Source organism: Staurois parvus, unplaced genomic scaffold (assembly GCF_062004578.1).
Source record: "Staurois parvus isolate SC_StPar_1 unplaced genomic scaffold, SC_StPar_1.0 ptg000124l, whole genome shotgun sequence".
Taxonomy (NCBI): domain Eukaryota; kingdom Metazoa; phylum Chordata; class Amphibia; order Anura; family Ranidae; genus Staurois; species Staurois parvus.
The window spans coordinates 1,643,992-1,669,012 of NW_028317920.1; positions in this window are offsets into that span (position 1 = coordinate 1,643,992).

The following is a 25,021-nucleotide window of genomic DNA, read 5'->3' on the forward strand; positions in this document are numbered from 1 at the left end:
TATCCCAAATTAGTTTATAACCAAAAATTATAATTTTTCAAAATAGTTTACTTTTTTTATATTATTATTTATGTTTTTTTTTTTACATACTGTCACCCTAGCAGTACAGTGTCACCATGGTGACACTGTACTACTTGTGGGGGGTGGTGAAAATTATTTTTCTTTTTTTACACTGATTGCTTTTTACACCCATAAAAGCTGTAAAATCAATAATTTCTCCTCTCTGGCTGCATTCCTGCAGCCATTGAGAAATACTGTGAGAGCGGTGATTGGTCACAGCTTGTCACATGGTACAAGGCTGTTGTGAATAGCCTTGTATCATGTGACCTCTGTGATCATTCACAGATTTCACATGTAGTAAGCAATGATGTCAGGAAGTGACATCTTGTTTACTACTATTCATGTGATCACTGATTGACCAATCAGAGATCACATGATCGGGACCTCACACAGAGGTCTTGTACAGCGATCGGTATACCGCCGTGCTCCCGGATCGCGGTGCCGAGAGCTCCCTGGGAGCACGTACAGGCAGTGAATGTGGGGGCCATTTATAAACTGCTACCCGCTTCGGCACTGCTCCCTTGGGGCCCTTTATGTACATGGGCCGGACGGGAAGTGGTTAAGCGGGCCATATATGGATCAAAATTTGTCTGTTTCCGCAGGGACTGGCCAAACCTGGATCCATGTATGGGCAGGCCTATTGCACAGAAGTCGATTTACTGCCCAACTTCTGTACAACCAACCTGTCCAATATTCCCACTTGATCAGTGCCGCAGGCCATAGCCCGCAGCACTGATCAGTGTTTTCTGATGGCAGGGAAGTCTCCCTACTGTCTGAATATAATACGTCAATGGGCAGGAATCAAGTAATTTTTTTCTTTTGCTCAGCCTGCTGACTGGATGAAAAAGAAAATGCTTCTCAAGTGATGGTGAAATTTCACTTTGAAAAGAATACCCAATTGCAAGCAAGGAAAATAGAAAAAAAAAACATTTTTGTTTGTACACGATTGGATGATGGAAATCAGCAGAGCTTCACCTCATTCGCCAAGCTCTGGGGGCGTTTCCCTTGCAAAGTGAACAGACTTTTTTCAGCTCCTTGCAATGGTGTCTTCCACCCCCACACCTAAAAAGTGATCCATTGTGGGTTAGTTAGAGGACAACCTCTACCTCCTGATGCCTGTTTTTTTTTTGATCGAATGGCAATTGCGCGATTGCGCCACAACTGCGAGCAAAACGTTTGCCTCATAGTTGAGATGCAGCCCCATTCAATTATATAGGAGATTTTGACAAATGGTACTGCCCATCAAGCTTGGCATTGGCAGTGCTAAAATTGTTGTGACAATGTGTACCCATCCGAGCAGCACATGTCTACTTGTAGGTGGGTGCTTGAAGGGGAAGGGGGGGGGGGCACGTAAATGCGGATCATTTCACCATGAGCAGGACCTTCATTTTCCTTCTGTACTGAAATATAATGTAATTGTATTGTCTCCCGTTATATTGTAAAGTGCTGAGCAAACTGTTGGCGCCATAATATAAATTATTATTATTATACAGGATTTATATAGCGCTAACAGTTTGCTCAGCACTTTACAATATAACGGGAGACAATACAGCAACAATACAGTTCAATACAAGAGGGAAAGGAGGGCCCTGCTCCTTGGAGCTTACAATCTAAGAGGGAGCAATCCTGTATAATAATAATAAAAATAATAATCATGCACCTTTTTTAACCATCTCCTGGCCATGCATCTGAAAAGGAGCCTTCTTGTAGTAAGTCAACCCCCATATTAAGGCGGCATATTTTGTAGATTTTTGCTCCCTCTAGTGGCCAATCCACAATCTAAATATTTAATTCAATTATAAAAATATGGAAATATAAGCATGTCAAAAATGCCTCAGCAAGCATTACTGTAAAGCAGCGGTTCTCAACCTGGGGGTCGCGACCCCTTTGGGGGTCGAACGACCATTTCCCAGGGGTCGCCTAAGACCATCGGAAAACACATATTTCCGATGGTCTTAGGAACCGAGACACCGCTGCTGTCTCCGGCGATGTGTGGGCGGGATGATATGCTGCCCCTGTCACCGCCTCCTCGTCGCTGATTGGCCACCGGAACTGTAGCTCAGGAGAGGCACACAGGCGGCCAATCACCGGCGAGAAGGTGGAGCTTGGAGAGGAGGAGCCGAGCGGCAGCACGCGGAGATCGAAGAAGATCGAGGGAGCTGCAGGAACGAGTGAAGAGAGAGGCCAGAGAAGGAAGACAGCTGACAGGTAAGTGCAAATTTTGCTGCTGCAGCCAGGTATGCTGCCTGTAGATGGGAGAGGGAGAGAGCGAGCCCAGGCTGGAGCAGGGGTCAGCAAGGTAAGCATCATTGGTGTCAGTGGGAGGAATAGTGCCCCATCATTTGTGTCACTAATACCAACGATGGGGCACTATTCCTCCCCCCACTGACACCAACGATGGGGCACTATTCCTCCCCCCACTGACACCAACGATGGGGCACTATTCCTCCCCTCACTGACACCAACGATGGGGCACTATTCCTCCCCCCACTGACACCAACGATGAGACAGTATTCCTCCCCTCACTGACACCAACGATGGGGCACTATTCCTCCCCCCACTGACACCAACGATGGGGCACTATTCCTCCCCCCACTGACACCAACGATGGGGCACTATTCCTCCCCCCACTGACACCAACGATGGGGCACTATTCCTCCCCCCACTGACACCAACGATGGGGCACTATTCCTCCCCCCACTGACACCAACGATGGGGCACTATTCCTCCCCCCACTGACACCAACGATGGGGCACTATTCCTCCCACTAACGCCAATGATGGGGCACTATTCCTCCCACTGATACCAATGATGGGGCACTATTCCTCCCACTGATACCAATGATGGGGCACTATTCCTCCCACTGACACCAATGATGGGGCACTATTCCTCCCACTCATAACAATGATGGGGCACTATTCCTCCCACTCATACCAATGATGGGGCACTATTCCTCCCACTCATACCAATGATGGGGCACTATTCCTCCCACTCATACCAATGATGGGGCACTATTCCTTCCACTGACACCAATGATGGGGCACTATTCCTCCCACTCATACCAATGATGGGGCACTATTCCTTCCACTGACACCAATGATGGGGCACTATTCCTGCCACTGATACTAATGATGGGGCACTATTCCTCCCACTGACACCAATGATGGGGCACTATTCCTCCCACTGACACCAATGATTGGGCACTATTCCTCCCACTGACACCAATGATGGGGCACTATTCCTCCCACTGACACCAATGATGGGGCACTATTCCTCCCACTGACACCAATGATGGGGCACTATTCCTCCCACTCATACCAATGATGGGGCACTATTCCTTCCACTGACACCAATGATGGGGCACTATTCCTCCCACTGATACTAATGATGGGGCACTATTCCTCCCACTGACACCAATGATGGGGCACTATTCCTCCCACTGATACCAATGATGGGGTACTATTCCTCCCACTCATACCAATGATGGGGCACTATTCCTCCCACTCATACCAATGATGGGGCACTATTCCCCCCACTGACACCAATGATGGGGCACTATTCCCCCCACTGACACCAATGATGGGACACTATTCCCCCCACTGACACCAATGATGGGACACTATTCCTCCCACTGACACCAATGATGGGACACTATTCCTCCCACTGACGCCAATGATGGGGCACTATTCCTCCCACTGACGCCAATGATGAGGCACTATTCCTCCCACTGACGCCAATGATTGGGCACTATTCCTCCCACTGATACCAATGATGGGGCACTATTCCTCCCACTGATACCAATGATGGGGCACTATTCCTCCCACTGACACCAATGATGGGGCACTATTCCTCCCACTCATAACAATGATGGGGCACTATTCCTCCCACTCATACCAATGATGGGGCACTATTCCTCCCACTCATACCAATGATGGGGCACTATTCCTCCCACTCATACCAATGATGGGGCACTATTCCTTCCACTGACACCAATGATGGGGCACTATTCCTCCCACTCATACCAATGATGGGGCACTATTCCTTCCACTGACACCAATGATGGGGCACTATTCCTGCCACTGATACTAATGATGGGGCACTATTCCTCCCACTGACACCAATGATGGGGCACTATTCCTCCCACTGACACCAATGATTGGGCACTATTCCTCCCACTGACACCAATGATGGGGCACTATTCCTCCCACTGACACCAATGATGGGGCACTATTCCTCCCACTGACACCAATGATGGGGCACTATTCCTCCCACTCATACCAATGATGGGGCACTATTCCTTCCACTGACACCAACGATGGGGCACTATTCCTCCCCCCACTGACACCAACGATGGGGCACTATTCCTCCCCCCACTGACACCAACGATGGGGCACTATTCCTCCCCCCACTGACACCAACGATGGGGCACTATTCCTCCCCCCACTGACACCAACGATGGGGCACTATTCCTCCCCCCACTGACACCAACGATGGGGCACTATTCCTCCCCCCACTGACACCAACGATGGGGCACTATTCCTCCCCCCACTGACACCAACGATGGGGCACTATTCCTCCCCCCACTGACACCAACGATGGGGCACTATTCCTCCCACTAACGCCAATGATGGGGCACTATTCCTCCCACTGATACCAATGATGGGGCACTATTCCTCCCACTGATACCAATGATGGGGCACTATTCCTCCCACTGACACCAATGATGGGGCACTATTCCTCCCACTCATAACAATGATGGGGCACTATTCCTCCCACTCATACCAATGATGGGGCACTATTCCTCCCACTCATACCAATGATGGGGCACTATTCCTCCCACTCATACCAATGATGGGGCACTATTCCTTCCACTGACACCAATGATGGGGCACTATTCCTCCCACTCATACCAATGATGGGGCACTATTCCTTCCACTGACACCAATGATGGGGCACTATTCCTGCCACTGATACTAATGATGGGGCACTATTCCTCCCACTGACACCAATGATGGGGCACTATTCCTCCCACTGACACCAATGATTGGGCACTATTCCTCCCACTGACACCAATGATGGGGCACTATTCCTCCCACTGACACCAATGATGGGGCACTATTCCTCCCACTGACACCAATGATGGGGCACTATTCCTCCCACTCATACCAATGATGGGGCACTATTCCTTCCACTGACACCAATGATGGGGCACTATTCCTCCCACTGATACTAATGATGGGGCACTATTCCTCCCACTGACACCAATGATGGGGCACTATTCCTCCCACTGATACCAATGATGGGGTACTATTCCTCCCACTCATACCAATGATGGGGCACTATTCCTCCCACTGATACCAATGATGGGGCACTATTCCCCCCACTGACACCAATGATGGGGCACTATTCCCCCCACTGACACCAATGATGGGACACTATTCCCCCCACTGACACCAATGATGGGACACTATTCCTCCCACTGACACCAATGATGGGACACTATTCCTCCCACTGACGCCAATGATGGGGCACTATTCCTCCCACTGACGCCAATGATGAGGCACTATTCCTCCCACTGACGCCAATGATTGGGCACTATTCCTCCCACTGACGCCAATGATGGGGCACTATTCCTCCCACTGACGCCAATGATTGGGCACTATTCCTCCCACTGACACCAATGATGGAGCACTATTCCTCCCACTGACACCAATGATGGGGCACTATTCCTCCCACTGACACCAATGATGGGGCACTATTCCTCCCACTGATACCAACGATGGGACACTATTCATCCCACTGACATCAGTGATGGGGCGCTAGTCCTCCCACTGCAAAATTACAGTTATGAAGTAGCAACGAAAATAATTTTATGGTTGGGGGTCACCACAACATGAGGAACTGTATTAAGGGGTCCCAGCATTAGAAAGGTTGAGAACCACTGCTGTAAAGGTAAATATTAAAAAAAACCCTCAAAACAATTGCTTGCTAAAATTACAACAAAAATATACTCTCTTGATGTCAGCACTTGTACCTAACTTGTGCCTCTAACGCCATCAATAATCTAACCCTTGACCCCTACAATCCTATAGTACTTAATAAACCATACTGTCTTGATTTCATTAAATTGTGAAGCTACAACCAGCGTTATTGTTCCATTTTGCTCAACAAATCTCCAGCTCTGATCTTCCTCCTCTTTTTTTTTTTTATCACCACGAACAAAAATAATACAATGCACTATCTATTCATTACAAACTTTAAAAAGGTTGCCATAATTCTTAATATCTGAGTTACGTAGCCGCAGAACAATGTCAGCTATGGAGACCTTGAATCTGCGTTCTGTCGCTCCGCGCAAGCGGCGGTGGAACGGCTTTCATGGCGTCGAGAACAAAACAAGTTGCCATTATTGTCCGCTCTTATTTAACATAGTTGTTTATCTTGTGCAGCTAAACACGTGAAGGTAAAATGCACATAAACACATTCCTTCGGCTGCTGTTGCGCTTTCACAAGCTTGATCCCCGCAGCCTTGATCATTTTACTTTAAATTTAAGTCTGATTTGTATGCATGCAAATGTTTCGAAGTCGGTAGGGTGTTATTACCGCATAATCAAAACATTGCTAAGCCCAGTGGCTGAAAGCATATTATCTTCAACCACTTGCTATTTCTTTGAAATGAATGCTGATGCGAACATATAAAAGCTTATTTGTCAATGATAAATTATTTGTTACTTGAGCAAATAAAGGAATACTACTATTTTCTTTTTTTTTGTTTGGTTTGCGCTTCATACTCCTATCACCACTGAATGTAAACAGAATCAACAAGTATTGTAAAATTCTTCGTTTTTTTTTTTCATCCATTCAAAATTTTTTGTTTTGTTTTAAAGGGCTAGTCCTCACCGTGACGGCTTTGTGACTCCAAGGGCAAGATCACTCTGCTATAGCGCCATTGTTCTTGGCCACCATGGAGATTTGGGTGCTCCCATGCCTTCCATTGCACTGGAAAAGCAAATGATTGAAATACAATTCTCTGCTCCGATTCAGGGTCTTGATGGCTTATTCATGTTGATGTTTGGCTTTGTAATATACAACTCTATGGTTGGACTCAAAAACTTAAATTAAAAAAAAAAAATCTCTGTTCTCACCCACCTCAAACTCATCTCAAAATATCACCCAAAATATCCATGCTGCTAAACTCAGACCTCCTGCTCTCTAGCTCCCTTGTTTTCTCCTCCCATGCTCTTCCCAGGACTTCTGCAGAGACTCTCCCATTCTCTGGAACTCCTTACCCCAATCTGCCTGGATACCTCCTCCTCTGCCCACCTTTAGATGACCCCTGAAAACACATCAGGTAATTCTATCCCACCTCCAACTAACAACTGTACTTTGATTTTCTCCATCAACTCATCCCCCCACAGTTATCACCTTTTGTATCACTTGCACTTCCCTTTTACTCCTCATGCACATTTTGATAACGCTGGTAACATTAGCTGTGGAAAGTCATGTTAAAAACGTGAGTTTTTCAGCTTTTTTGCAGTAGTGTTGTGCCGCATTTTGCAGTGTTTGCATTTTTTAGCTTTTTTTTTTTACAAATAAAAGTCCAAAAATGCCGGTTTGTGTGGTTTTACCGTTTTTTGCCGCATTTTTCAGCACTAGAGCATTTTTACAGCTAAAAAACTCCTCTAGAAACCCACTAGTCCTGGGTTTTTTTTCCAGCCAAAATTTGTTGATTACAGTCTATATGTGCATGGACACATAGGATAACATGCTGGGGGGTTTACTGGCTGTAGAAAAAAATGTCAAAAGCCAAAAACAGCTGCTGTAAAAACGCGGCCCACACATATGTGAACCGGAGGTAATGGTATAGAGAAAAATAAAAACCCAAAGCTAGACATATGATTTATAATAGTATAGGACTGTCTATAAATCTTTTTAAAATTGACCAATAACTAAGTATCTTGAGGAACTAGTTAACGCTGAATTCCAGGTATGGCAATTTCTACATACTGTAGTTACACTGCTGCAACTTGGAACATTGGAAGTATGTATAGAACATACCTATAAGATCACGTTGACGCCTGAAGATCACTGTATTGGGCAGGGATCCCACAGATGTGGCACATATTTACTTACATTGGTCCAAGCTGAAAATCACTTTAAACAATCCAGTCAAAGAGAGCTGTGAAAATGTGGAATAGACTCCCTCAAGAGTTGGTTGGCCAGCTCAGTGGATTGCTTCAAAAAAGTCCTGGATTCTTTCCTAGATACACAGAATATAACTGGATATAACATTTATAGGTAAATCTGATCCAGGGAATATCTGCTTGCCTCTCGGGGGATCAGGAACACATTTTTTCCCAGCAGGAGCAAATTGGATCATGTTTTGCTGGGTTTTTTTTAACCTTCCTCTGGATCAACTGTGGGTATAGGATTATAACTTTTTTTTTTTTTATGGTTGAACTGGATGGACTTTTGTCTTTTTTCAGCCAGACTAACTATGTAACTATATCCGACCATTGAGGCCTTTGCACTACATGTTGTTGCTAAATCTAAAGGAGTTTTAACAAATCAGATTGCAATGTGTATAGTCTGCTTTAAGCCCTCTCAATGGTTTTATCCATTCACTTACATGCTGTACAGTATTATATCAAATCTTTGTATGTATATCAAAATTTTGTATATTATGAGCTTAACGAATCACAAATGCAAATAGCGAGATAAACAAAATCTTGCTGTGAGATGCAATCGGCAACGGCCTGATGCAATTAATCTCCACCTCGCTGATCCCGGTTTAATATGTTTCTGATTTAGGATTTGAAGCTTTTTAACACGCAGGCACCAAAGGTGATATCTTTATTGCACTATGTATAGCTGCCTCTTGACAAATTACAGTAAGTTCACATACTGCCATGGTAACCGGATACTTCAAGAAAAATGAGTATTTATTATTTTCTGTTGAGATTATTTGACTTAAATCTGGCTGCCCTGAGTCCTGGTAGGATTAAGTCCTAGAATGATCTCTGCTTGTTTGCTGCTTCTACAAGACATCAAATCTGCCTAGGCCTCGGTATTTGTCCAAGGTGACAATTTCTGCCCGGTGTTTCATATTGGACATTAAGAATCACTTTTGCATTAAAGGTTCAGCCTTTTCCACATTTCCAACCTGTGATGTATTGTTGGTGCTTTTATCATAGACCAGTGATACTTAAAAGAGAAAACATTTTCCTTTTATTCTTCTTATAAAAAGATACATGTTAGTTTGATCATTTTAAAGTGAAAGAGACATATACTGACCTATTTTTGGTCTGGTCAAGTGATCCCCTGTGTCAGCGAGCAACAGCTGCAGGGGAGATGAAGTAGTGCTTGACAACAGCTGGGAAATCTGGGAGCCTTGATGTCTCTCATAGGTTCCTATGTCCAAGGGTGTATTTACCACAAGGCAAACAAGGCACTTGCCTAAGGTGGCATTTTTCAGGGGAACAGCACCTCCCCTTAGAAGAAGGGATTAAAAAAAAAGGGACATGTGCACCATGGGAACCAGGTGGGATCCAAGAGAGGCTGCGGGCTGTTTGATGGAGTATGTAGAGCCTGGCTGGCTTTTGCTCCCGGGGATGTCCAGAGCTGTGAAGATTATTATTATTATACAGTATTTATATAGCGCCAAAGGGTATGCTCAGCGCTGTACAGCAGCAAGGGGGACAGAACATGAGACAAGACAGTAACAATGCAATACATGAGGGGTCCGAGGACCCTGCTCTTTCGAAAGATGAGTGTCTCTCTATCTCCGGGGGGGTTTGTAGAGGAAGGCTGTCCCAGGTGGGGTGCAGGGGTGTTGTTGGTCAATGTCATTTCTCTCTCTGCGGGAGGAGGAAGGGGGAGTTGTGTTGGTCGGTGTCCGTGGGGGCAGACGATTTTTGTGTTGCCTAGGGCAGCACAAAACCTGAATACACCACTGCCCATGTCCCAGGCTTTGTTAGCGCTCCATACTCTTCCCTGAAGCCGCCATCCATTGACACAGGGGAGCTGAACCTGCAGGATCCTTTGCCTGGACCTGAAAACAGGTAAGTGTGCACACCTTTTTTTACACAGGTTAGGGAGGATAGATAACAGAAGTAGAAAGGGAACATTTTTAAGCATAGTGTTAGGCTGGATTTCTGCTTTAATTTACATCAACATTACGCTGAACTTCAGGCTTAATACCTAATCACAGCTAAATATATAGACAAAGAACATACAATAGATCTGCTTTACCTGCCAAAGGATTTGTATTTCTGTCCAGCCAGTCCTGATATTTACAAAACTCTGTCACACAGTACAACCGCACTGCAGATAAAGAGGAATTTCACTGCCCCATCCCTGTTACCTTTTTCAGTGGGTTAAACACACAAAAAAATACTCACACATCCAGCAATGTTCTGTAGGGATCCACCACTGCATACTCAGTCCTGTGTCAACGTCATAGTCGCTGATGTCATCAGGGGGTCTACTATCTCTTCTGGATTCTTGCAGCCATTTTTCTGAGGATACACATGCATGGTGTGTGTGCGCTCTCACACAATGCATTGGAGTTCTCAGCACATTATGTGCTGCTGCCAGCACAATGGAGAGTCAGGCCGCTGCTTTCATATGCAACACAGTGTCAGGCTCTCCTACTATATACATTAAAGTGGCCCCTGTGTTCTCACACACAGAAAGCGACTGCCAGCACATTGGAGAGTCAGGCTGCTGCTCCTACATATATTACAGTGGCCCCTGTGCTTTCACACGCAGAAAGTGACTGCCAGCACATTGGAGAAACAGGCCGTTGCTCTCTCATACAATACAGAAGCCCCGGTGCTCTCACAAAGAAGTGGCTGCCAGCATATTGAAGAGTCAGGCCGCTGCTTTCATATACAACACAGTGGCCCCTGCACTCTCATACACAAAGAAGTGGCTGAAAGCAGCGACCCGTCTCTCCAATGTTCTGGCAGCCACTTCTTTGTGTATGAGATCGCAGGGGCCACTGTGTTGTGTATGAAAGCAGCAGCCTGACTATCCAATGTGCTGGCATGTATAATACAGCGGCACCTGTGCGCTCACATACAAAGAAGTGGCTGCCAGTACATTGGAGAAACAGGCCGTTGCTCTCTCATACAATACAGAAGCCCCTACATGCTCACACACACAACGAAGAAGCTGCCAGCACATTGGAGAGTCAGACTCCTGCTTCCATATACAACAGAGTGGTCCCTGTGCTCTCACACACAAAGATGTGGCTGCCAGCACATTGGAGAGTCCGGCCGCTGCTCTCACACACAAAGAAGTGTCTGACAGCATATTTGGGAGTCAAGCCACAGCTCTCCCATACAATGCAGTGCCACAGTCTCCAGTGGTCTGACATGCACCTCCAAACACTCCAATTACCAGTACTGCTCAGGGAGTGACTGTCCAAAGTGTTTCTATTACATAGATATTTTAACACTTGCTGCAGCACATAGCTAAAAAAAATATTCAATTGAGTTTAAAGCAGAACTTTAACAACTTGATAAAAATAATGTTCTTTAGCAAGGAACATACATTCCACATTAATTAGGATAAATAGTATATATAGAACAAAGAGCAGCTCTAATTTATGATCAACATAATCTTATGTGAAAAAGGTATAATCAATTTTTCATATATAAACTACAATGTGATCAAGAAAAATATTAAGTGTCCTAAACAAAGAAAAGTCCCCAAAAAATTCTTCCAGTTATGATCCCTTTTTCCCAAAGAAAATCCAGTTCACAATGTGAAAGTGCCAATTGTGATTTCTGCCTCTTAGTGCCAAATAATGTTAGACTCCTCCAACACAATGCGAAAGGGTCTCTTACCAGACCAGATGGATCATAAAATTATAAAATGGTCATAGTGTGCTCAGCAAATATCTTGTATGGATCCAGCTCCACCCCAGCAGATCAATAGCCACAATCACAGGTGACATCAGCAGATAAAAAACCAAAAGTCCATCCATGGTGAAGTACGCTCAAAGACTTCTTCTTTATTAAAAATTAAGCTCCCATCCACATACAAAAATACACCAATGAAAAAGGTTTTGCTTGCATAAAAGCAATGTGGCAAACTGATGGCTCTGGCATGTAAAATGCCAAATTCGGCCGGCAATCGCATGGACGTAGCTAAGCGATGACGTCACACATACAAGCCACACCCAACATGTTTTGTTGGACAGATATCTTCAGGAGATTCAGCTGTGATTATTTCTGTTTCTTCCTGCTGGGGGCTGCCATTTTGCTGAAGCCCAGAGCCCCTGAGCAGCAGTAAATATTTAGGCTGTCGGCAGATCAACTTCTAGTGGCTCTGATTTTTAGCACAGTGCCAAAAAATAGAGAGCAACTGAGCATGTGCAGCACAGTATGATACAGTGTATTACTGGATTTTAAACAGTATAGGTACTTATTTTTAATGTTTTACATAGCTATACCTGCAAAATGGGCCAGTCTGAAAGATCTAGCAGGACTTCATTTTCTAACTAAAGCTCCACATTAGGATTGTGTAATCAATTTATACACTATATTGCCAAAAGTATTGGTCGGCCGGCCTTTACACGCACATGAACTTTAATGGCATCCCAGTCTTAGTCCGTAGGGTTCAATATTGAGTTGGCCCCGCCCTTTGCAGCTATAACAGCTTCAACTCTTCTGGGAAGGCCATCCACAAGGTTTAGGAGGGTGTCAATGGGAAGGTTTGACCATTCTTCCAGAAGCACATTTGTAAGGTCAGGCACTGATGTCGGGGGAGGAGGCCTGGCTCACAGTCTCCGCTTTAATTCATCCCAAAGGCGTTCTATTGGGTTGAGGTCAGGACTCTGTGCAGGCCAGTCATATTCCTTCACCACAAACTCACTCATCCATGTCTTCAGCATGCGCTGACCCCGCTCTGTCATCTCACATGACCTACCCCTTGGTGGCTGAGTTGCTGTTGTTCCCAGTTGCTTCCACTTTGTTATAATACCACTAACAGTTGACCGTGGAATATTTAGTAGCCAGGAAATGTCACAGATGGACTTATTGCACAGGTGGCAACCTATCACGGGACCATACTTGGAGTCACTGAGCTGCTGGGAGCGACCCATTCTTTCACAAATGTTTGTAGAAGCAGTCTGCATGCCTAGAGGCTTGATTGTTTACACCTGTGGTCATGGAGGTGATTGGAACACCTGAATCCAATGATTTGGGGGGCTGGCCCAATACTTTTGGCAATATACACACACACATACATATACAGTCAGGTCCATAAATATTGGGACATTGACACAATTCTAACATTTTTGGCTCTATACACCACCACAATGGATTTGAAATGAAACAAACGAGATGTGCTTTAACTGCAGACTGTCAGCTTTAATTTGAGGGTATTTACAACCAAATCAGGTGAACAGTGTAGGAATTACAACAGTTTGTGGTGGTGTATAGAGCCAAAAATGTTAGAATTGTGTCGATGTCCCAATATTTATGGACCTGACTGTATATACATATACACAGACACAGACACACACACACAGACACACACACATTTTTTCCTATTCTATAGTGGATTGTAGGAATTAAAGTGTAAGTGCACCTTTTTGAAAAAGATTGTAACCAAGGAGATGGACAATCTAGGGGAATAATGGCTCATTGGATTAGGGACAGGTGAGTATTAGACTAAGGGCTTCATGGGCAGGGGTGCTCTGATTTTCTTTATTTCTTCTCTTAATACAGGTAAATTTACACAGCAGTTGCTGTACATTCACATAAATCGCTCTGCTCAAGAACTCACAATCTAAGTCCCTATCGCACATGTGTACATACACATACTAACGCCAATTTAAACAGAAGCCAATTAACCTACCAGCATGTCTTTGGAGTGATTGAGGCACAACTGCCCAGGTCTCTTACATATTTATTTCCTCTCATGGTCTGAATTGGTATGAATGTATTTAGGTTTTGCTATAAATTGCTACAGAGTATGAAGCTGCAAAAAATGATTGCCACGTTGTTTCAGTCTGTTCTACAATACTGTGATCATGCTTCGGAAGTGACAGAATCACTTTAATGCAAGCTACAAACGCAACATTAAGACAGAAAAATCTGTAGGCACAGAGGGGAAAAATTCCTGCCTATTATATGAAGGTGCTGTAACAATCAGACCACTCCTGTCTTTATCACAGCGGGTAAGGTTAGACTCTGAAATATTTTCACATTTTCAGCCTTGTTTGCCGCTGTTTGCAATGCCATTTCAGACATGATGTATTTAACAGAGGGAGGACCTACAGTCGCAGAACAATATAATTTGCTTAGACTGGCAAGCACGAGTCGAGAATAATATAACAGGGAAATGTCATCAAAATGAAATGGGCCTTTTCAGATAAATAATCAGAATTATTTTGCACGGCTTGATGGGAACTTGCACTGGGCGTAACCGTTAACTTTGGTTATTCAGCACATTCCTGTGTAATATAATTCTGCTCCAGTTCAAACCGAAAAAAAAAATGGAATGTCAAAGCTGTATTAAAGAAAATTGTTCTCAAGAGCTGAACAGAGTGTTGCTTTTACAACGTAAATGACTTTCATGTTTTTTTAAAAACAATATAAAGCCAGTGGGGATCAACTTTATTAATATAGGGGGCTTGAAGTGCAGGCCCTGACATCACCAAGGGGGTCACACATAATATTCAGTGATTGTAACGCAACAGAAAGCTGTCAAGACTTTCTAGGCATGCAACAGGAGATAGTAAGAGACTATGGGCACACCAAAAGAGATGGTCAGAGACTGCAAACATGAAACAAGAAATAATAAGATTGCAGACGTGTTATAGGAGGTTGTTGGAGATGGAGGCAGGGCTGTGGGTAAGGGGGTACCACCAGTCCTCCTGTATGGGGCCCAGGTCTGCAAGGGGGCCCAGGCAGCTGGGCGAATCAGATGTGGGCAGGAAGGGTGAATGGGGAAATTACTGGAACCAATTCTCTGTATGGCTCTCCCTGCAGCAGTTGAAAGCTGGGTTCTTCTCCTCCCCCCTGGCTGGCTTTCAGCTGCTGCAGAGAGAAACATACCATGGGTCTGTTCCAGTAATTTACCAGACCCTTTCATTCCCGAATGAACACAATGGGTAATCAGTACCAATCCCTCACTGTGTTCATTCATAACTGATGCATAGTACACTGTGTTTTTTTGTGGGGATGGGGGGGCCTTGTTAGGTTGGCTGTATGAGGCCCCGTGGCTTGGGGGGGCCCTGTCAGGGTAGCTGTAAGGGGCCCTGTAGTTTTAAAAAGCAGCCCTGGATGAAGGATATGCTTTTGAAGATTGTTAGAGACCATTGCTATTACAGTTACTTTAAAAATCAGTGCTTTCACATTTGTGCTTTATATTGCACCCTTAATTACTGGCGCCACATTTGATATTTCTCTCTGCAAGATCCATTATTACAAAAATGTTGGGGGGGGGGGAGCATGAAAATGATTGTATTTCATATGCAGTATTGTGACCATGCCTTCTTGTAATAAAACGAGCGGTGTCTGCCTATTCCTCTTTTTTCTTGCATGGTGGGCACTCTCAGAAATCTAATGTCAATTGACCACTAAGCAGGTTAAATTGGAGGACCAGTCATTAGGAAGGCTCAATGGTCAGAACACACTAAGGGTTATATCTATTTGGAAATAAATGGCGCCAAAAGGTAGGACATAAACACAGCAAGGATTATAACCAAAAACAGGGATGAGCTTCAGGTCCGGGTCCAACAAAAAATTTGACCTGAACTCTAGTTGTTTCCAGTTTGTAAAAATGTTGAGCTAATGCAGCCATTTGTTTTTATTGAAAGCACTTCCTGACCTTTGAACTGTGGTCAGATGGCTCAGAAGAGCCAATAATCGGGGTTTTCTTAAGTACCAGCCTTCTCTCCATAAAGGCTATGGTTCCCAGCAGCCTTTGTCAGAGTGTATGGAGACTTTGTGTAACTAGGGATAGTTGACTGTTTGCAGGAGGACACAGATGATGGTATACAGTGCTAACCTGTGCTATATACAGTACCATAAAAAGTGCTGTATTTGGCTACACTACTATGATGAATTTCATTGTGGTGGGTTACATAGTCTGTATCCCTCCCCCCTGTTATAGTTTAGCGTTTTAAGGTTTGGGTTTAGTATTGTAGGTTTCAATTTTTGGAGGATGTATGTTTTGTTATGGTCTTTTATTTATTTGTTCAGGGTCAGCAGCATCAACTTCATTAACTTTTTCCTGATACAGGCAAAGCTGCTCATTGCTTGGTTTGAGAATCCCTAGTATTATTACTTATAAATGTTAAAAGCCAGTTGCATTCTGTGAATTTGGGGATGCATCCAGTTTTTTTTCCTCATCAGCGGAGCTGGCTGATGGGCAGCAAAAGACTTGCTGGTAGATTAATTGGCTACTGTCTATGTTGGCCCTAGTATGTGTATGTACAGAGCCTTGAAAAAGTATTCATATCCCTTGAAATTTTCCACATTTTGTCCTGTTACAACCAAAAATGTAACTGTAGCGCTGCTGACAGATTAAAAAAAAAAAATGTATAAAATGTGTAAATTAAACCATAAAAACATCAAATAGTACCATGCTAAAATACTAACAATCCATATATAGTATACAGTGGGGCAAAAAAGTATTTAGTCAGCCACCAATTGTGCAAGTTCTCCCACTTATAAAGATGAGAGAGGCCTGTAATTGGCATCATAGGTAGACCTCAACTATGAGAGACAAAATGAGAAACAAAATCCAGACAATCACATTGGCTGATTTGGAAAGAATTTATTTGCAAACTATGGTGGAAAATAAGTATTTGGTCAATATCAAAAGTTCATCTCAATACTTTGTTATATATCCTTTGTTGGCAATGACAGAGGTCAAACATTTCCTGTAAGTCTTCACAAGGTTGGCACACACTGTTGCTGGTATGTTGGCCCATTCCTCCATGCAGATCTCCTCTGGAGCAGTGATGTTTTGGGGCTGTCGCTGGGCAACACGGACTTTCAACTCCCTCCAAAGGTTTTCTATGGGGTTGAGATCTGGAGACTGGCTAGGCCACTCCAGGACCTTGAAATGCTTCTTACAAAGCCACTCCTTCGTTGCCCGGGCGGTATGTTTGGGATCATTGTCATGTTGGAAGACCCAGCCACGTTTCATCTTCAATGCCCTTGCTGATGGAAGGAAGTTTGCACTCAAAATGTCACGATACATGGCCCCATTCATCTTTTTAAGTGGGAGAACTTGCACAATTGGTGGCTGACTAAATACTTTTTGCCCCACTGTATAAAACTCGTATAAATGCGCTTGGAATAGTGATAAAATACATAAAGTTCATTCAATTCAGGAAAGTACGTGACCCAACACCATATGACATATATCCATGCTTTACGTTTTCTTCGCACACTATAGTGCCACCTTAGTGCTCTCAGAAATCTCAACTCCAGTTCTCTATTGTGCTGTAAATAAAATATCTCCACTTTTGATCTCTATCTCCATCTCCACTTTTGACCTCTATATCCTCCAACCACTGGGGACTCTCCACTCCTCCTTTGCTTTGGTCAATGATCGGGTATGTGATTTCTTTAAGACTTCCACAGTCTTCGATGGTAAACCTCACCCATGTTTAAAAAGAATACGCCTCATATAGTGTAGTAATGTTGATAAACTTTCCAACATTTATTAAAATGCATTGCACTTACATTTAGATAACAGATCGCTTTATGGAATCAGGGGATCAGGACATGTACTTTATGATTCCATAAAGCGATCTGCTGTTATCTAAATGTAAGTGCAATACATTTTAATAAATGTTGGAAAGTTTAGTAAATTAAAAGTGCCTAAATCTCCCCAAGTTAGATTTCATCAGATTGGTTAATATGTAATGCCAGAAAGAATACGGTGTCATGAATATGGTCTATTAGAATCATACTGTTTTGTAGCACCACATGGAGATTGAAACCATCTAACAAGCATGTAATAGAATCAAACAATGTTTTTTCTCTTGTTGCCCTGGAAGTCACTTAAACATGAAGGCAGCACAGTGGCTTAATGGTTAGCACTTCTGCCTGGCAGTACTAGCATCGTTGGTTCAAATCCCAACCACAGCACCACCTACCTGGAGTTTGCATGTTCTCCCTGTGCCTGTGTGGGTTTCCTCCAAGTACTCTGGTTTCCTCCCACACTCCAAAGACATGCTGGTAGGTTAATTGGCTCCTGTCTAAATTGTCCCTAGTATGTATGTGTATGAATGTGAGTTAGGTACCTTAGATTGTACACCCCTTGAGGGTTAGGGACTGATGTGAATGTACAATATATACATGTAAAGCTCTGCGTAAATTGATGGCGCTATAAAAGTACCTGAAATAAATAATTTATCATTTTTTTTTTTTGCATTGATAAATGTGCCCCATAGTATTGCCCAGCTCCCCATGCCCTTTGTTTGACAGCCCTTGCTTATTAACCTTGAAAATGGCCAGAATTAATTTTCAAGATCTGAAAATTTTGCTGCTCATCCCTGATCTCTATTAAGTTAGGTTCACACCTATGCAGTTTGCATTTAATCCATTTCTGCAGTGCGTTTTGGCACGTTTTGCGGTTATTTTCTTGTTGCTATGCAGATTGAAACGCATAAAAAAATGCAGCAAAAACACACTACATGCTTTTCTGCGGCATCTCTATTGAAGTCTATAGAACCAAAAATGCAACTTTGTGCGTTTAAAAAAAGTCTCTGACCCTTTCCAAAATACGCACTGGGTGAAAATGCAGAAATCATGTTAAATGGACTGTACTGCATTTCTGAAAAATGCTGCAGAAAAAGCTTAAGGTGGGAATACACGATTAGAAAATTGACTGATCGGTCATCTGACGACCGAGAGGTGTTCGTTGGTCGAAATCGTGGCCCACATTAACCAATCTAAAAAAAATAGTCAGGCAATACATAGTGTTGACGTCTTCCGTACAAGTGGAAGTGATGCGGTGTGCGTGTGACCTTGTAGCCACGCCCTTCCGGCCAGAACGAGCGATATATACAATTACCAGCAATGAGTATAATATCGTTTATTACATGACTTGTATACATAAATAGTGATACATAAAATATAATCTGCAGAATTCTGGTTTCATTATCTCATTGGGCCAATCTACTTTTGACATTTGGATTTTTCGTTTGTGTTTACAAAGATTCCTTGGACATAAACATCCGGGTCATCTTCTGTTTCCGCTCATGTGTGATAGCGCTTGATAGTTTTTTTGTACGACCGTCATACCACCGCATAGAAAAATCGGTCGTTCATATGTGAAACGACAACATTTTTCACTGTTGTTCAACCGGATTTTTTCGTTCACAATATTGTTATCGGTTAAAACATCCTGCTCATCAACGAAGAGAAAATCGTTCGATCAGTGGTTCCACAAAATTTTTCGGACGATTTTCTTATTGTGTGTACAGGGCATTAGGTGTGAACCTAGACGTAGCCTCCCTGGCGGTATTCCCGAGTATAGCTCGGGGTAAAGTTTCAGTACCAAAAGCAGTAACCCCGAGCTACACTCGGGCTTACCATGCGGCACTGCTCTGGGATCTCTTCTTCACTTACCTTGTCCTGCGCTCCCGCGATGTCCCTCCTGCAGTGTCCCCGGCAATGTAATCCGGCGGATGCCGACATCTGTCTTCTAGGTTCCGTCCCCTGCAAGCGTCGGGACGTACAGGGACGGAATTGGTGGGAAATTTGAAAATGACCAAAAGTGACATTCACTAAATACACTAAAATCACATAGTATAACATTCCTGTATCAAACCATTTCACATACATTTTGTCCCGAGTGCTTTGTCCTGCGCCCTGTCTGCATTGTTACTGTTCTTTCTGCCTGGAAACTGAGAAACGTCCATGGCGTCCAAAAAGCATCCCTTTAGGTCAAAATCGGTTTTAGACCGGCTAGAGAACAGCGATAGTAAATCAGAACCACTTGCAGAATTGAGTGATAATGATTCGTGGGGGAAATTCCTCATCAGACACTGAAAACGATTCTGCGACTTTGCTCAGTGATGTGCGAACTTGGAGCTATATTTCACATTTCAGTGTTTTTGGTTTGATTATATTATTATATTAAATTTATTATTATTATATTATTTTTTATGATTATTTATTAAATTATAATTTATGATTTCGTGTTTCAAATTTTATCATACTAGACTCTTGTTTGGACAGATTTCAGTGAGTTATTCCTAAAAATTACAGGCCTACAATAAAAAAACTATATATTTCCATGCAAAAAAAATGTACCGCTTTGAGCACAGAAATATGGACATAATCAGACCACTAGGGAGGTTAAAGAATACAGAACCATATACCTTGGGTTTTTGTAAACAGCACTAAACAATATTTTTATCAAACAATCGAAGAATGTCTGCCTTTTTTTTGTTTTCTACCAGTCCTATATAAACCACAGTTTTTTTTTTTTTTAAATAAATACATAACTGGATTAAACTGTGTTTTTCATATCTGCCAGGAGTTCAGCTTTAACCAATTAACCAGAACAAATTAGGCCTCGCTATAACTGCATGTAATGTTCATGTAGTTGATTCACACAGTGATACGAGTAGATCAAAGCAGGCATTCCCTCAACAAAACATAGTAGTAGTACAAATATTAATTGTATAATCAGTGCTAGTTCCTGGGCAGCATTATTTATTTATTTCAGGTACTTATATAGCGCCGTCAATTTACACAGCACTTTACATATATATTGTACATTCACATCAGTTCCTAACCCTCAAGGGGCATACAATCTAAGGTCCCCAACTCACATTCATATACAAGGGCCAATTTAGACAGGATCCAATTAACCTACCAGCATATCTTTGGAGTGTGGGAGGAAACCAGAGCACCTGGAGGAAACCCACACAGGCACAGGGAGAACATGCAAACTCCAGGCAGGAGGTGCCGTGGCTGGGATTCGAACTAACGACCCTAGTACTGCCAGGCGGAAGCACTAACCATTTAGCCACTGTGCTGCCCATACACATTACTTTTAAAATATCTAGACAGGGAGGAATACAGGTTTCCATTTACATCATTCACAGCCCTATTTGTAAAAATGCTGTCTGTGTGATAGAAACAGAGATTTTTCTTAATTTATAGTAAAGTACTGATAGGAATATGGAGAACACCATTGCAGACTTTTCATTTTGAAAATGCTGGTTGCCTGGCTGTCAGGCTGGGTTCACACCTAGCGTCACATGAATGTGCATTTGTGCTTTTGTTTGCAAGTTTCCGCGCTACAAGCATAGGGCAGTCCAGGGGCAGACTGACAACTCAACCCTCTACCCTCTAACTGCCTCTTTTTCTGGACAGCTTAGTCTACACTCAGAGGCGCTGTGTTTCTCTTCTCACATGCGGAGAATATGACTGTCTCCACCAGGGGCGGACTGACAACTCATGGGGCCCCCGGGCAATAGGGGATCATGGGGCCCCTGTGTCCTTGCCCAAACTCAAAAAAGCCTATGAAAAAGGAACCAGGGGCATCTCATGGAGCCCCCTACGGACCCCAGGCCCTCGGGCAGTGCCTGAGTTTCCAAATGGTTAGTCTGCCCCTGGGGCAGTCATTCGCGTGAATGGGCTGCCCCACACTACATGACAAACACACCAAAGAAGCTCCTGCTTGCTTGCTGCCAGCCAATTGCGATATGGTAGACCATTTTTGCTGGGGACATGAAACATTGTGACCTCGGAATGTGGACACCCCATCCACTGCCATTGCTGGTTAAGGCAACTCCAACACAACAAACACTTTACTCCTGCGCTAGGAAAGGACTCAGTAGACCCAATAGGAATGTTCTGGAATTTTCTGGAATATGCACTGCTTGCTGCCCTCAACAGACCGGGGTGGTCCAAATACACTGGATACAAATGGAGAAACAGAAAAAGGGCGCACCGACCTAGTGCATTATCATTTAAAATAATTTATTAAAGAAACAAAAATAGGTAACATACTCACAATGGACATAACACAGGCATGTCAAACTGAACAAGGTGTATGATCCAAACAACATCTGAGTCCATACGATGGAACCCTGGATGACCAACTGGCTAACGTGTTTCAAGGACACAACCTCTTCCTCAGAGCCAACCCAACGATAATGCACTAGGTCGGGGCGCCCTTTTTCTGTTTCTCCATTTGTATCCATTGTTGGTTAAGGGTGGGGGGTGGGGTGGTTCAACCATGTATTTTTAATGCCTCCCTAACTGCTAGTCTAAATGAGACCTTAAAGTGCCACCTATAGGCAATTTTGGGTACAGTAGTTTCCGCTGTTTACAGGGTGTGCAAAATTTTGTGGTTTTACATAGGCAGCTGACAAAGTAGAGTTCCCTTTAACCTCTTGCCGTCCGCTTGCTGTTTATAAACGGCAGGGCGGTGGCAGTCCAGGGGCAGGTTGCCGTTCATAAACGGCACCCGCCTTTTCTAGCTGTGCGCGCTCCCTGGGAGCGCGCACCACCGCGATCCGGTGCCCGCTGTGTCCTCCGGACACAGTGAAACACCGATCGTTGGACGGGACCTCTGTACGAGGTCCCGATCATGTGATCACTGATTGGCGAATCAGTGACCACATGCAAAGTAGTAAGCAAGATGTCACTTCTGACATCATTGCTTACTACGTTTGAAATCTGTGAATGATCACAGAGGTCACATGGTACAAGGCTATTCACAACAGCCTTGTACCATGTGACAAGCTGTGACCACTCACAGCTCACTCAGGAATTCTCAATGACTGCAAGAATGCAGACAGAGAGAAAGAGAAATGATTGCTTTTACATCCTATATGGGTGTAAAAGCAATCAGTGTAAAAAAAAAATCTTCATCACCCCCCACAAGTAGTACAGTGTCACCATGGTGACACTGTACTGCTAGGGTGACAGTATGTAAAAAAAAAAAAAAGAAATATAAAAAAATAAAATAAAAATGTAAAAAAAAATGTTTAAAAATTATAATATTTGGTTATAAACTAATTTGGATTTTTTTTTTTTACTAAAAAAATAACAGAATACATTTTGGACAAGGTTTATGATGAAATATTATTTATTTGCAAAATTTTATTTAAAAAAAACACTTTTTTTCAAAATTTTTGGACTTTTTCATTTACATAGTAAAAAAAATAAAAATCCCAGCGGTGAATAAATACCACCAAAATAAAGCTTTATCTGTCTCAAAAAAATGGTAAAAAAATCATATGGGTACAGTGTTGCATGACCGCACAATTGTCATTCAAAGTGTGATAGCGCTGAAAGCTAAAAATTGCCCTGGACAGGAAGGGGGTAAAAGTGTCCGGACTGGAAGTGGTTAAGGTGAAGGAGACTAGGCAGGACCTTGGAGGAAGGTGGGTCAGACTGAAGAGGAAGGAAGGAAGCAACATGTATCTGTGCACCTGCTTTCTCCCCTTCCCTGGGGGGAGGGCAAGGTGCTCTGGATTCCCCATGCTAGCCCCAAGAGAAAAAGAGTTACAGCGGGTCAGTGCAGGCCCAAGAGAGGACTTTGGAAGCTGGTATACCCCTATGTCCCTCCCCTCCTTAGCTTAGGAAGAACATCAGACCTACAGGGAGTGAGTACCCTCTGCAGGGACATTGACTACCACCGGCAGGGCATAGGACCAAGGTTCCATTTACTGTTGAAACTGCGTTGGGTTCTGCAACCCATTGAAGCCATGCGATTGAGGCTTTCAAATAAAGAACATTAGCCACATCGTGGCGCCTTTGTTCAGTCATAATACTGCTCTGAAGAGAGTGAGACCAAGTTCTGCTGATGTCCCATGGCCATCGGATGCAGGAAAGGTAGGCCAGCATCTAAAACTCCACATAGCCAGAGGGTGCACAGGGGGTCGGTCTCCTCCCACCACCCACACGTTGGGAACTTAGTCTGGCGAGATTCTAACTTACCCAGAAGGTCAGTTTATATCCAGCTTCTCGCTATGGCCACGAGGGAGGCCACCCACCACCCACACATATTTAGTATCTATTTACTAGACTCAACCTCTTTAATATTTTACCAAAAAAAAAAAAAAAAAGTATTATATTAGGTTGTGCGCACTAAAAATAATTTGCTAAAAATATACACTTCATAGTCAGCAGCGCAAATATCACGACAACAAAAATTGCAACTGCTGTCAATGTATTCTACAGGGTCTCTGATTTCAGTTGTTTTTATGAAACAACAATATGTATAATATCTGCACAGAAAGAAAACAATGGCTCTGGCAGAGTAAGGGTCTCTGGGAAAGGAAGTGAAGGGAAATGCCCCCAATGGTGTACAAAAAAACAAAACAAAACAAAAAACAAAAAAACAACCTGGCAGGGGTTTTAAAGCTGAACTCTGGCCAAGAACAACGTTTGGCCATTTGCACTGTAAAAATAAATGAACATCAATGAAGTGTGTGCCATGTATGGCTGCTGCTGTGTTATGTAATACTCTTACTCTAAATCCTTTGTACAGTACAGACAATACTGGAACTTCTGTCTGGAATACACAGAGCACAGTCGGGTCGCTCGCTCTGCAGCTCATCCGTTTTGAAAATGTCTTGCATTCTTTTTTTGTTGTCATGCAATGTGTTCTGTGATTGGATGAGGTGCAGATGAACAGCACAATCTCCCCACATCCAATCACAGAACGCCTTGCATTCTTCAAAAAGAAAAAGTATTTTTAATGGTTTCATTGGATGACCTGCAAAGTGGGTGACCTGCTGTGATCTGTGTACTCTAGGCGGAACAGTAAGTTTCAGCATGTATGTTCGTTGCTAACTGTAATATATGGGGAGAATGAAAGTAAGAAAAAGTGGTGAATGGTCTGTCTTACCCATCTAACTGCCACTTCGGCTGGACAGCTTGGTCTGTTACCAGGATTTAAAAAATAACAGCCTTAGGCTGGCCATACATTATACAATTTTCTTGAGATTTTTTGTTCA